This window comes from Tenrec ecaudatus, chromosome 8 (assembly GCF_050624435.1).
Source record: "Tenrec ecaudatus isolate mTenEca1 chromosome 8, mTenEca1.hap1, whole genome shotgun sequence".
In the NCBI taxonomy this organism is placed as follows: domain Eukaryota; kingdom Metazoa; phylum Chordata; class Mammalia; order Afrosoricida; family Tenrecidae; genus Tenrec; species Tenrec ecaudatus.
The window spans coordinates 43,320,294-43,333,037 of NC_134537.1; positions in this window are offsets into that span (position 1 = coordinate 43,320,294).

A 12,744-nucleotide genomic window follows, 5' to 3' on the forward strand; every position below is an offset into this window, starting at 1 on the left:
ATGTTTAGCTGACTGTCATTTTGATGCTGCCTGGATAAGCCCTGGCCGAGAAGTCAGGGAGCCAGTGGTTTTGCCCAGGAAAACAAGTCAGTGAAGCTGGAGATCGTGGAGATGCTGGAGCAGATCTGTGCCCAGCGAGGTCATGCTGGAGGTGACAAGGTGGGGCTGGGTGTCTGGCCGAGGGCCGTGAACAGTGCTGGCCCCACAGGAAATCAGCAAACAGGTTGCAGGTTGATGTGGTGCAGGCACGGGTGCCAACGGCCCTCGCCCCACAGGGCGCCCCCAGGTAGCCAGTCGAATACGTCTCACCTGAGTGAAGGACATGTGACAGCTTAGTGTCTGTGGAGTTCATGTCAGCCCCAAGGCATCCACACAAGTCGAACAGCCAAGCTGGAACGTGGTCCCTTCCTGCATGGGACAGAGTGGCCTGCAGAGCAGACCTCATCTCCCAGCAGAGGACTCTTGCTGGGAGATGAGCTAGTCTTGAAACTCCAGCAGGCTGGTGATTGTCAGCTGCCAGGAACCAAACCTGTGTTTCAACAGGTGCCAAGTCAGACAGGAGAAATTAATGAAATGGAAGCTATCAACCTGTAAAAAACAACAGTTTCGCTCACTGATGAAAATAACATGTGGGAGTTGTGCAAAAACAGCTAGCATGTGTGTTATTGGCGTGCAAATATGGTACCCCTGATAGTAAGAGAGGCTAATGAAACCCCAGCTAGCAAATATAACAGATATGAACTTACGGGTGGCATGATAGTTAGTCATCATTTGATAGCTCTCAAAATGTTTGACTGTCAACCAATTGATACAGTATCCGGTACTCCTATCTTCTGATGCTTCCTACATCATTAAATATTTTGCTCATAGAATCCTTTAGTATTTCAACTTGAGGTTTGACTTTTTTCTTCAATTCTTTCAGCTTGAGATCTGCTGAATGTGCTCTTCCTTTAGGTTATCGAACTAGGGCTGTCAAACTGGTGGCCCGCGCCGCATGCGGCCCCCGAGGTAATATTTTGTGGCCCGAGATGCTTTGAAATAATGAATATAGAAAAAATTGTTCTGAAGAAAATAGTGCCTAAGGGAGATGGAGGCAATACCATACACTCAAATCCCTCATTAACCCTTTAACTACTGTGGACGGGTAAAAACCCGCTGACTCAGTTGCGGCGACGTTTGGAAGCGATATGCCTGCCACTCTCAGTGTCACACATTGTAAACAGACCCCAATAGTGAGAAGGTTAGAAAGAGCACTCTGGGTTGTGTTGTTATGAGTCATACCTCGCGGCAGCGCTAGTTTACATTCTTAGAGGGAAGCCATTACAATTGTGCATCACATTTGTCAGCTGTCCAACATTTTGTCTTTTTTATTAGTTAGTTTGTTATATTTTCCAGTCAAAACATAAGAGGTAAGTGAAAACTAGTAGGAGGTAAGCGCTGGCAAGTTTTGGGTAAGAAAGAGTAATTTTAGTTTTACAAATACATTAAATAAAATAAATGTTTAAATAAAAGCAAGTATATAGTGTTTTAATTATCCTATCCATATTCCTGAATCCTCACATCAAAATAGAAATTTAACAAAACTTGTCAATGTCACATGGCCCGTGTGAATCTTGCCCATTGCACCAAATGTCCTGCATTTTAATTGAGTTTGACACCCCTGCCTAAGGCCATCGGAAAACATCTTTCTGATGGTCTTCAGAACTGAGACACCACTCCTCTATCCGTCTCCAGGCGAGTCCACCCACGTGCAGATACGCCCACATACGAACTCAAAACGTTTCTTAATGAGAAAGCAAGACCACACAGTTTGAAGCATTTTTCAGCGTTAAAAGTGAATTGCAGAAAATAGCTTACTTGGTTGACATCTTTGCCATCTTGAATGAGTTAAATCTATCACTTCAAGGACCAACTGCAACGTGCCTTGATTTGTCTGAAAAGAACCCATCATGCCAAATGAAACTTCAGCTTTGGCAAAAAACAACAACAAAAACTTGGATGAAAATCATATTTACATGTTGCCTACCTCATCTACTTTCTTTGAGGAACATGACATTGAACCAGACAAAAGGATTATGGCGATAATTTCTGTGAAAGAACACTTGCACATGCTCGCAGATGAAATTTCATTGCACTTTCCAAATCTACCTGATACACCACTTGCCAGAAGCCCACTCAGAGTCAAAGTTGAAGATGTTCCTGAGACAGCACAAGAGGAGTTCATTGAACTTATTAACAATGATGCAGTGAGAACTGATTTCTCTACCATGTCAGTTGCAAAATTCTGGATCAAGTGTTTCAGTCCTATCTTGTGCTGTTTGAGACTGTTGCACCTCCTTCTTCCATTCCCAACAATATATCTTTGTGGAACAGGGCTTACCAGCTTGTGGGTTTTCAAGTCTAAATATAGAAGAGGACTTGTTGTGGAAGATGACCTTCGTTGTGCTCTTGCAAAGACTGCCCTGAGAATTTCTGATCTGGTGAGAAAGAAGCTATCTCAACCTTCGCCCTGACATTGACTTTTTATGAATACTGTGGCAAATGTAGCAATGTAGTTGACTGTCGTTATATTAAGACTGTTACCCATGCTACACCATGCTACATGACAAATTTCATTTATTTGTAACTAGAAATAAATATTTCATGATATATAATTAGAATTGTTTTTGTGATTACTCACTATGCTTTACTTATGTTAAATTTGTAACAAGGAAAATGCATCCTGCATAGCAGATATTTACATTATGATTCATAACAGTAGCAAAATTGCAGTTATGAAGTAGCAATGAAAATAATTTGATGGTTGGGGGCCCCTCAACATGAGGGTCGCGGCATGAGGAAGGTTGAGAACCATTGCTCTAGATTTATCCTCTGTGCTGTGAGGCCCTTCTAAGAGGGACTATCCAAGTGACTTCCTGGTGGACTTTGGGGCTCCACTACATCCACTTCCATTCAGTGTGCGCTCTTTGAACTTCCAATAACTCTTCCTGTAGACACCTCATGATCACACAGCCTGATGTGCTGCTTCCACGTGGGCTTTGTTGCTTCCCTGCTACATGGCCACGTGTTTAACCACAAGCATTTAGGATCCCAGATGCTATAGCTTTTGACAGCCAGGTACCATCAGCTTTCTTCACCACATTTACTTATGCACCCATTTTGTCTCCAGAAATTGGATCAGTGAAGTGAGTATCATACAGTGCCACATTATTAGGACAAACCATCCCTATACTGAAGTAAGATTTAAGTAGAGGCCCAATGTCCACTTGCTTCCTTGTTACATGTATATATGCACACACACACACACACACACACACACATATACTGGGGTTCTTTTTGCCCTCCTACCCCACTATTATGTTTGCCTGTCTTTTACCTCTCAGGAATTCCTCTCAGATACAATTCAATTGATCAGACACCACCAGAAAAGCTACACCCTCCTCGCGGTCCATTTGCGAACTCTTACTGTTCCCCTGTACCTGTTATGATCGACTCCCCACTCACCTCCCCCTCCTCCTCCCCTCCATGCCCCAAGGAACTGGTGGTCCTGAAACTGCTGTCTCCTTAAGACTGCCTATCCTGAATTTCTTGTATAGATAAACACCAAACAACAACAAACAAAACTAAATAATAATAGTAAAATAAAATAAAAGATTAAAAAAACTAAACAACAGCAACATGCAGATAGCCACGGGTCTCGCAGGGATCATGACCTAGAGCCACATTGGAGTCCAAAAGGCAAGTTTCCTATAAGCTCATGTTGCTATTCCCAGTCTGAGATGAAGTCTAGTGACCCCCCCCCATTTACACCTTAGACTTTCAATGTGTCCCCCTGTGAGTAACCCCCAACTAGGTTAGGTGGGGTGCCAAGGGCTGCGCCCCCCCCCCCGAGTCGCAAGTCGACAATCGGGATTGCTCGGGGACTTTGAGGCTCCCCACCCCCATCACTGGTCTGTTGCTCTCCCCTCATGGTTTGCCTCCATGTGGGCGGGTCAGACCGCCGCCCTGCAGTCCTTTCTGGGAAAGAGCTGCTCCATTCAGGAACATTGCCCTCGTGGGCTGGCACGCCCGGATGAGGTCCGCTCTGCCCGTCCTCTCCTGTGGCACCTCACATACTTTGGACATGTTATCAGGACGAGATTCGTCCCCGGAAAAGGGCATCCTGCCTGGCAGAGGAAAGAAAGGAAGACCCTTGAGGAGATGAGCAGACACAGGGCCTGCAGCCATGGCTCAAGTAGAACATTCTGAGGACGGCTGGCACAGAGCAGTGTCTGTGCTGTGAACAGAGTCCTGATGAATCGAAACCGACTCTGAGGTGACTAGCGACGACAATGTGCGCAAGCGGGACCCCCACATCACGGCCGTCAAAGCACGCGGCTGCTAAAGAAAAGTTTGGAAGTTCCATCTCACTGGCTGTTCTGCCGGAGAAAGATGTCACAATCTGATTCCATAATGACACCTGGGAACCTCAGTGGGGCAGTTCGCCTCTGTCCTGTAGGATCAATGTGAATGGAGTCAATTCAACAGCATTGGATTTGGTTTTCTGGATGTGTGCCCGCCACTGTGCATAACACTGAAGAGATAGTTTCAACTCTGCCTTCCCCACGTGGCCTTCCAACCTCAACACTACTATCCATATTAAGGAAGCCTCCTGGCACAGTGGGTTAAGCATTGGGCTGCTAACTCTACGTTCAGCAGTTCAAGCACACCGGCAGCTCTGCAGGAGCAAGATGAGGCTGTCTGCTAGTGCAAAGATGTAAAGGTTAAGAAACCCGAAAAAGCAGTTCTGCTCTGCCTACAGGGTCACTATGAGTCAGAAAGGACTCAGTGGCCAGCAGTGGGTTATTATTCACATTTCATAGACAAAGGAATAGTCTTTTTTCAATAGCAATATTTGATTTAAAATTAGGTGGGGGTGATGAAGGAACCATTTGAAGGACATTAAGTTCTTCAATGTCACAGGTGAAAAAGAATTTGAATCCAGGACTGACTCCAAACTGGTACTGCCTTGCATGTGTCTGAGTATGGTGTTGTGCCCTGTGGTAGTGATATAATCCTTTGTCAATTTGACAAGCAAGATGGAGACAGGCTGATGGCAGTCAGAGCCGTGGAGCTGAGGGAACCATGTGGAGACCCCTGCTAGTGCTGAGATGCTTACAATGCCACTGGGTCCACAAGACTTCCCACTCACTGGCTTGTGATCTTCCTGCATTTGGCATCATTGCATTTGTTTCATGAGTCTGAAGAGGAATTTATAGACTGGTACTGGACATATGGGCTAATATCAGACTTATGAATTTGGACTGGACTGGGATGTTTTCTCAATATTCAATTGCTCTTTGATATAAAGCTCTTTTTTATACACATGAGTCTCCCTGGATTTGTTTCTTTAGTCTACTCGGAATAACACATCCCCAGAAACCATCTTTCAGACAAGGAGTAAATGATCCAGGTGATCACTGGAAGCTGGAGAGTGATAGAAGAAAGCCAATTAAAAGTATTGTGCAAATGGCTAACACCTTTGGCTGGAGGTTCAAGTCCATCCAGAAGCACCGTGAAAGAAAGGCTTGGTGATCTGCTTCTGCACAATTAACCATTGAAAAAACCCTGTGTATGTGTGTCTATATGTATATGTTCATATATCCATGTAACTATACACATGTATATTTGATTATGATGCATTTGAATTGTGGTGCTGGAAAAGAATATTGAACGTATCATGGACTGCTCAAAGGATAACCACATCTGTCTTGGAAGAAGAAGTAAGGCCAGAGTGGCTCCTTAGAGGCAAAGATGGCAAGATTTTGTCATACACACTGAGATAGTTAAGGTTTACTGTGCCAACCTGGCCAATAAACACATGTGGGGTTAATTGAAGGGTGGAGGGATAAATGGCTTGGTGAGGCTCACCTTTCTAGTTTTCGGGTCTCTTGCTTTCTGATGATTCGACCAGGGTGCAGCTGCCTTAGCCAGTTCCCTGCTTCAGCTGGCAAGGCTCACTTCCTGCAAGACATCCCTGAGGAGAAGCCACATGGACCTACCCTGATGCAGCTCTGGGTGCTGGAACAGCTGTGTGGAGACCCCTGCCAGCGTTGAGATGCTTACATGCTCACTGATTTGGCTTTCCTCCTGCAGTCGGCGTCGTTGCATGTGTTTTGTGAGATTGAGGAGGACTTTGTAGATTGGTGTTGGACATACGGGCTAATGTTGGACCTATGGGCTTGGGCAGTACTGGATTGGAATGCTTTTTGAATGTATACTTACCCTCTATATAAAACTCTCTCTTATACATATGAGTTTCTGTGGATTTGTTTCCCTAGTTTACCCAGACTAACACACGCTTTGGACATATTGTCCCTGGAGAAGGACATCATGCTTGGGAAAGTGAAGGGGCAGGAAAAAAGAGGAAGGCTCTCAATCAGAGGGACGGACACCCTGGCTGCAGCAATGGGCTTGGGCCTAAGTACAATTGCAAAGGATGGTACCAGCTCATTCAGTGTGTCGTTCTTTTGTGTACAGGGTCACCACTGACTCAATGGCACCTACACAACAACAACAACAACATATGTATATGCATATGTTTATATAAGGTGGCTTCAAAAACTTCATTAGCTTTTGATTTAATTTTTCCATGAACTTTTGAAGTTGATCCCCCTTATATAATAAAGCTCATAGGAGACAGTTACAGATATTTATTATATATAACTAAACACTTGCTGGGCTTGTTTTACTGGGTATGAAGACTTAGGGTCATAATCTTATGGGACAACTCAATCAATTGGAATAACATAATCAAAAGTATTTATGCTCTACATCCTAGTTTGGTGAATAAGTATTCCTGGGTTCTTAAAAGATTGTGGGCAGTCATCTAATATAAAATCATACATCTATTTTTGTCTGGAGCAAAGAGAAAGAAGGAAATCAGAGACCCAGAGGAGAAGTGAGTCTCTAGGACTAATAGTCTACAATAACCCGGCCCTACCCACCCTGCAACCAGACAGACTAGATGGTCCCTGACTACTACTCGATGAATCCTAATACCCACCAGAGCCAAACCCATGGCCATCTAACCAATTTCAACTCACAGTGCCCCAGTCTAAGGTTTCTGAGATGGTAAGTGTTTATGGTAGCGCAGTATCTCATCTTTCTCCCATGGAGGGGCTGGTGGGTCCAAAGCTTAGCAGTCCAAAGCTTGCCAAAGAGAAGCGCCAATAGAAGCGGAGGAATGTGTGAAGCAGAACTCAAATTCTTTAACATACCAGACTGGTTGAGAGTCGACACCTCCCAGAGACCTCCATAACCCGAGAGGCTCCATAAACCTTGAATGAAAGCTGAGCCTGAGATCACCTTTCAGCTCAGACAATTATGTATCAGTAAGGCGTGTGCACCTGTGAAAACATCATCGGTACACGGACAAATGCTCAACAGGTCCCCTGAAGTAAAGATGACAAGGTAAGAGAGCCAACAGATGAGAAGGTGAACACACGGTGAACACACAGTAACTGACGCCCCTCAACAAGCTGTAGCAGCGATCAACAGGGAACCTCATTTGCTGTAGAAACTCTCACGGAAAGCACGGTAAAATTTTATTTCACACACGCACACACAAACACACACACACACACACACACACACACACACACACACACACACACCCCTACGGAGCACAGTTCCACCCTGACACACAGAGGGTTGCCATGAGCCAGAATCAACTCGACAGCAACTAATTGCAACAGTAGTTTCAAGACATAAAGCTCAATCCCACTGAAGGACTCCAGGGAACAGTGTAGAACGTCTGTCGGGGTCTCCCAACCCTGGGGGTGAGGAGCGTTTCATGCATGCATGGTTAAATGCTGCTTTCTCGCCAACTCCCCGTCTGTCACAGACCGAGGATCGCTTCTAGGGGCATAAGTCTCTGGCATTTCTAGGTCGCCCTATGCGTGCCTTGGGCGTGCTCCTATTGGCCTGAGGGCATGTGGCCCCAGTCCTTGGCCACGTCTGTGCTTCTTAGTGCTGCCATCACAGAAATATCATCCATAGGTGGCTCTATCAAGCAGAACTGCACTTTCTCTCCTTGTAGGAGGTTAGAAGTCTGAATTGGGAGCACTGCCGCAGGAGAAGGTTGTCTCTCTCTTCTGGGGAAACCCTTACTCTGCTTCTCTAGCGCCTGGGCTCCTGGCTGCCTTGGTGACTGTTCACACGGCATCCACATCCCACCATTCTGCCGGCCTGTCCGCATCTCCGGTCTGCTGCTTTTAAATCTCAAAGGTCATCAGGTTTAAGGCACAGGCTGCACTTGTGTGGCCCATGCTAATGTCACAATTAGAACCCTATGCAAATGGATTACAATCACAACCATAGGGGTTAAGAGCCCAACACATAGCTGGAGAGACACAATTCAATCCATCACAGGCAGGAAGGCATTGATGTTCACACTCACAGTGTCAGCTACACAACAATTTTAGTGAAATAGAGTGTTGATGTTCTAAACCTTATGGTTTCTCTCCTTGGGTCTCAGGCACAAGTCTATTGGGGGGACTTAAGACAGGTACTGGGCATCTTGCTGTATTAAAATTCATAACTGACCCCCACACCTGGCCCATCGTCCCAAATCAACTGTGTCTTCCTTACAATGGATGAGGTCATGCTGCAGGATCACTCTTCGTCACGCTGGTCCTTGGCAGACCCTTCCCTGGCCTTCCTGTCCTAATCAGAAATCCTCGACTCCTGGCCTGGGCCAGTTAGGCTGTCAAATTGAGAATTCAAATTAAGACATGAAAAAAATTATAAATGAACAAGGGTTCATAATGGAGGGAGGGTGGGGAAGAAGGAAAAATAAGGTGATCCCAAGGGTGCAAGTAGAAATAAAATGTTTTCAAAATGGCCCACAGCTCCCAGCATCACCAGGGTCTGGCAAGAGAAGGAGATGGTCCCTCCCATGTGGAAAGCTGGTCTTTGAGATGGGATTAGCTAGTTTCTTCACCAGGAATCCTTGGCGAGGCTCCCGAACTCCTCTGATAAAATTATCTATAGAAATGTTTCAGAAATGCACACACTAGCATTTTCCTGAGAGGAAGAAATTCTCTAATCTTTTAGCGAATTCTCAGTTATATGTTCTCAAAAGCTCAAGAACCCATGGGTTGAAAGCACAAAATGACTTGGAGAAAGGCAACAGGGAAGTCACAGATCTTTCCAAGCAGAACTAAGCTCCTGCTCCCAACATTTGATTTATTATCCAGTCCATAGCCTCTTCCTTCTGAATCTTGTATCTTGGCTATAAATCTCACTATGTTTTCATTTAGGTCTTCAGAATACTTTGGGGCTTGGGTTAGTTCCTGGAAACGAGAACGCTGTTAAACATGAACAGAGTCCAGCACACCTCAGAAGTGAGCCAATTGGAAAGGTTATTGGTTCACATGAGACCACTATTAGAAAAGGTAAGAAAAATTTTCACATCGAAAGAGACATTATCTATTATCAAGAGTGGGAGGGCAAAGGGTGGAAGAGGGGAGGGAGTGAGGGAGAGAGGGAAAGTCACTGGCTGGAGGGTAGACAAGAGTGAACCTGGGTGCCTGGGAAGGCAACATACAATAAGAGAGATATTGGGGAAAAGATGATGGAAACAGGGCAAGGCTTTTGCAAGGGTTAAGGACAACAGAGGTAAATACTGTTATAAATACAGTCCTGCAATCGAGGTGTCGACAAGTAGATGCTTGGATAGATACACAGACCAAACAGGCATGGGAAAGAGAAAGGGCATATGCCCATGAATACATATATATATATATATATATATATATATATATATATATATATATATATGTATACATATATATGAATATTTATATGTATGCATCTATCTTTCCTGTAATTATATCCACAAATGTAGTGGATATATATATATTAGAATATTTATATGTATACATCTATCTTTGCTGTAATTATATCCACAAATGTAGTGGAGCATACATGGCCAAAGTTAAACAAAAACAAAAGCATTTTAGACCTAACCAAACAGCCCAAGGGAATGAAGTGCTGAGCCTAGAAGCACATAGATTCTGAGGAGACCAAGATCAATTGGCACAACATAGTTCACAAAGCCAATTTTCTACATCCTACTTTGATGAGTAGTATGTGGGGTCTTAAAGGCTGTGAGGAGCCATTGAAGGTGCAACTACTGATTTCTCCAACACAGGAAAGAAGAGTGGTGAAAATCAAGAGGTATTTATATAGAAACAATGAATCTAATGGATAATGGGTCATGCACACATCAGTCTCTGTAACCTTGAGGTCAGAAGAACTAGACGGCACTTGGCCACCACTACCAGCTGCTCTGAAAGAGACCACATTAGAAGGTTCTGGATAGAGTGGAAGAAAACTGGAACACATAAAAAAAAAACCTAGCTTACTGGTCAGAGAGAGACCAGTAGGACGTCTGAGACTCTTGTCCTCAATCACCTGAATCAGTAGAACCAGACTATTGCCTTCCATCAGTCTGAAACTATAGTCACCCTTCTGGTAGCATAACCAGCCAGTTAGGGCGAAAAGGGCAGCATTTTCCCAAGGACAAGATCCAGAGAGTTAAAAAGTTGGAACGCAAGCAGCAAACACAGGGAAGAATTGGGATTCGTGATGCTAGATTGAGAGGATTGCAATGGATGAGTTGAAACAAAACATGTATGGCACTGTTGAATATGAAACTGATTAGCTGCTCCGTAAACTGTGAAATAGGTCACAATAAAGGGTTTTGAAGAGGAAAAGCTATTGATCCCAGGTGCTAAATTAGAAAGCACTGGGTATGAATCACAAAAGAAGAAATAAACAAATTTGATTGTATCAAAATGAAATGTGTGTGTATGTGTGTATAACAAAGGACTTTATCAAGAAAGCGAAAAGACAGCCTGCGGAATCTATCTGCCAACTAGATACCTGATAGGAGTTTGATAGCTAGAATATATAACGAATTCCTACAACTCGACAGCAGAAAGACAAACAACCCTACTTAAAAATAGACAAAGAGTTCATGAGTGGAAAATTCTCCAGAGAAGACCATACAAATGGCCAAGAAGCACACGAAAGGATGCTCAATGTCCTTAGGTATTAAACCCAAACCATACGCTCATTAGAGTCAAGTTGAATCCAACTGGGGGTTAAGCCCATAGTACAGAGGGTCTCTAAAGCTGTAATATTTACAGAAGCAAGTTGCCACTTCTTCCTCCATGGGAGCCACTGCCGGGGATCACTCACAGATGACGGCAAGGATGCAGAAGGTTTCCATTCTGGCAAATTACGAGACTCCCCCCCCCCCCCCCCGCCCCCGGCTTACAATAAAGACTGGAGAAACCCAGGCAAAGGGGACTCTATGGACCCCTGAAGAGCTGGGGGGAGTGTGACACCGATCAGGCAGGTCCCGCAAGCAAGCAGCAGCATCTGGGAGCGCCAGGCTGGAGCGCCCAGGAAGACTGTGCACACCCTGCAGTTCTCCAAGACAGGTGGAGAGTCCCAAAAACACACAAGCAGGAACTGATGGACTACCCTTGAAATGTTTCAGCAAGCTGAAAAAGCACTGTGGCATTCACTCATCTATGCCAGGAAATTTGGAAGGCAGCTATTTGGCCAACTGATTGGAAGAGATCTATGTTTGTGCCCATTCCCAGGAAAGGTGGCTCAACACAATGCTCAAGCTACAGAAGGATTCATGATTGATATTGCCCATTAGTAAAATTTTTGCTTAAGATCATCCACTAATGAACTGTTGCAGCAAGAACTGACAGGGAACTGCCAGAAGTTCAGGCTGGATTCAGAGGAAGACATGGAACCAGGGATATCATTGCTGATGTCGGATGGATCTTGGTTCAGGGAAGAGAATACTATATATTTACTTGTGTTTTATGGACTATGCAAAGGCATTAAACTGTGCGGATTATAATACCCTGTGGATGACCTTGAGAAGAATGGGAATTCCAGAATACCTCATTGTGCTCATGAGGAATTTGCTCATGGCTCACAGGGTAGTTGTGAGAACAGAACAAGGGCGCACTGCATGATTTAACATCAAGAAAGGTGTGTGTCAGGGTTGTACCTTCTCACCAGACTTGTTCAATCTGTTTGCTGAGCAAATAATCAGAAAAGCTGGACTATACGAAGAAGAATGTGGCTTATTAACACCCTGGAATGTAAACAGTAAACAGAGGGAGGAAGTAGGTTAAGTAATATTATACAATGAAGATTGCAATCAGTGACAGGAAACACGATGGTGTACAACTCCTCCTGATATGGCTGAACTATTGGATTAGATGATATGGGGACAAAGTGCCAATAAAACTCTTTTAATTACAGAGTGGAGGGTGAGTGGGTTGGAAGGGGGGAACTGATTACAAGGATCCACATGTGACCTCTTTCCTGGGAGTGGGACAGCAGAGAAGGGGGGAAGGGAGACTCCGGATAGGGCAAGATATGACAAAATAACGAGGTATAAATTACCAAGGGCACATGAGGGAGGGGGGAAAGGGGAGGGAGGGGAAAAAAAAAAGAGGACCTGATGCAAGGGGCTTAAGTGGAGAGCAAATGCTTTGAGAATGATTGGGGCAGGGAATGTATGGATGTGCTTTATACAATTGATGTATGTATATGTATGGATGGTGATAAGAGTTGTATGGGTCCCTAATAAAATGTAAAAAAAGAAAAGAGGAGAAAAAAATGATTAGGGCAGGGACTGTACAGATGTGCTTTATACAATTGATG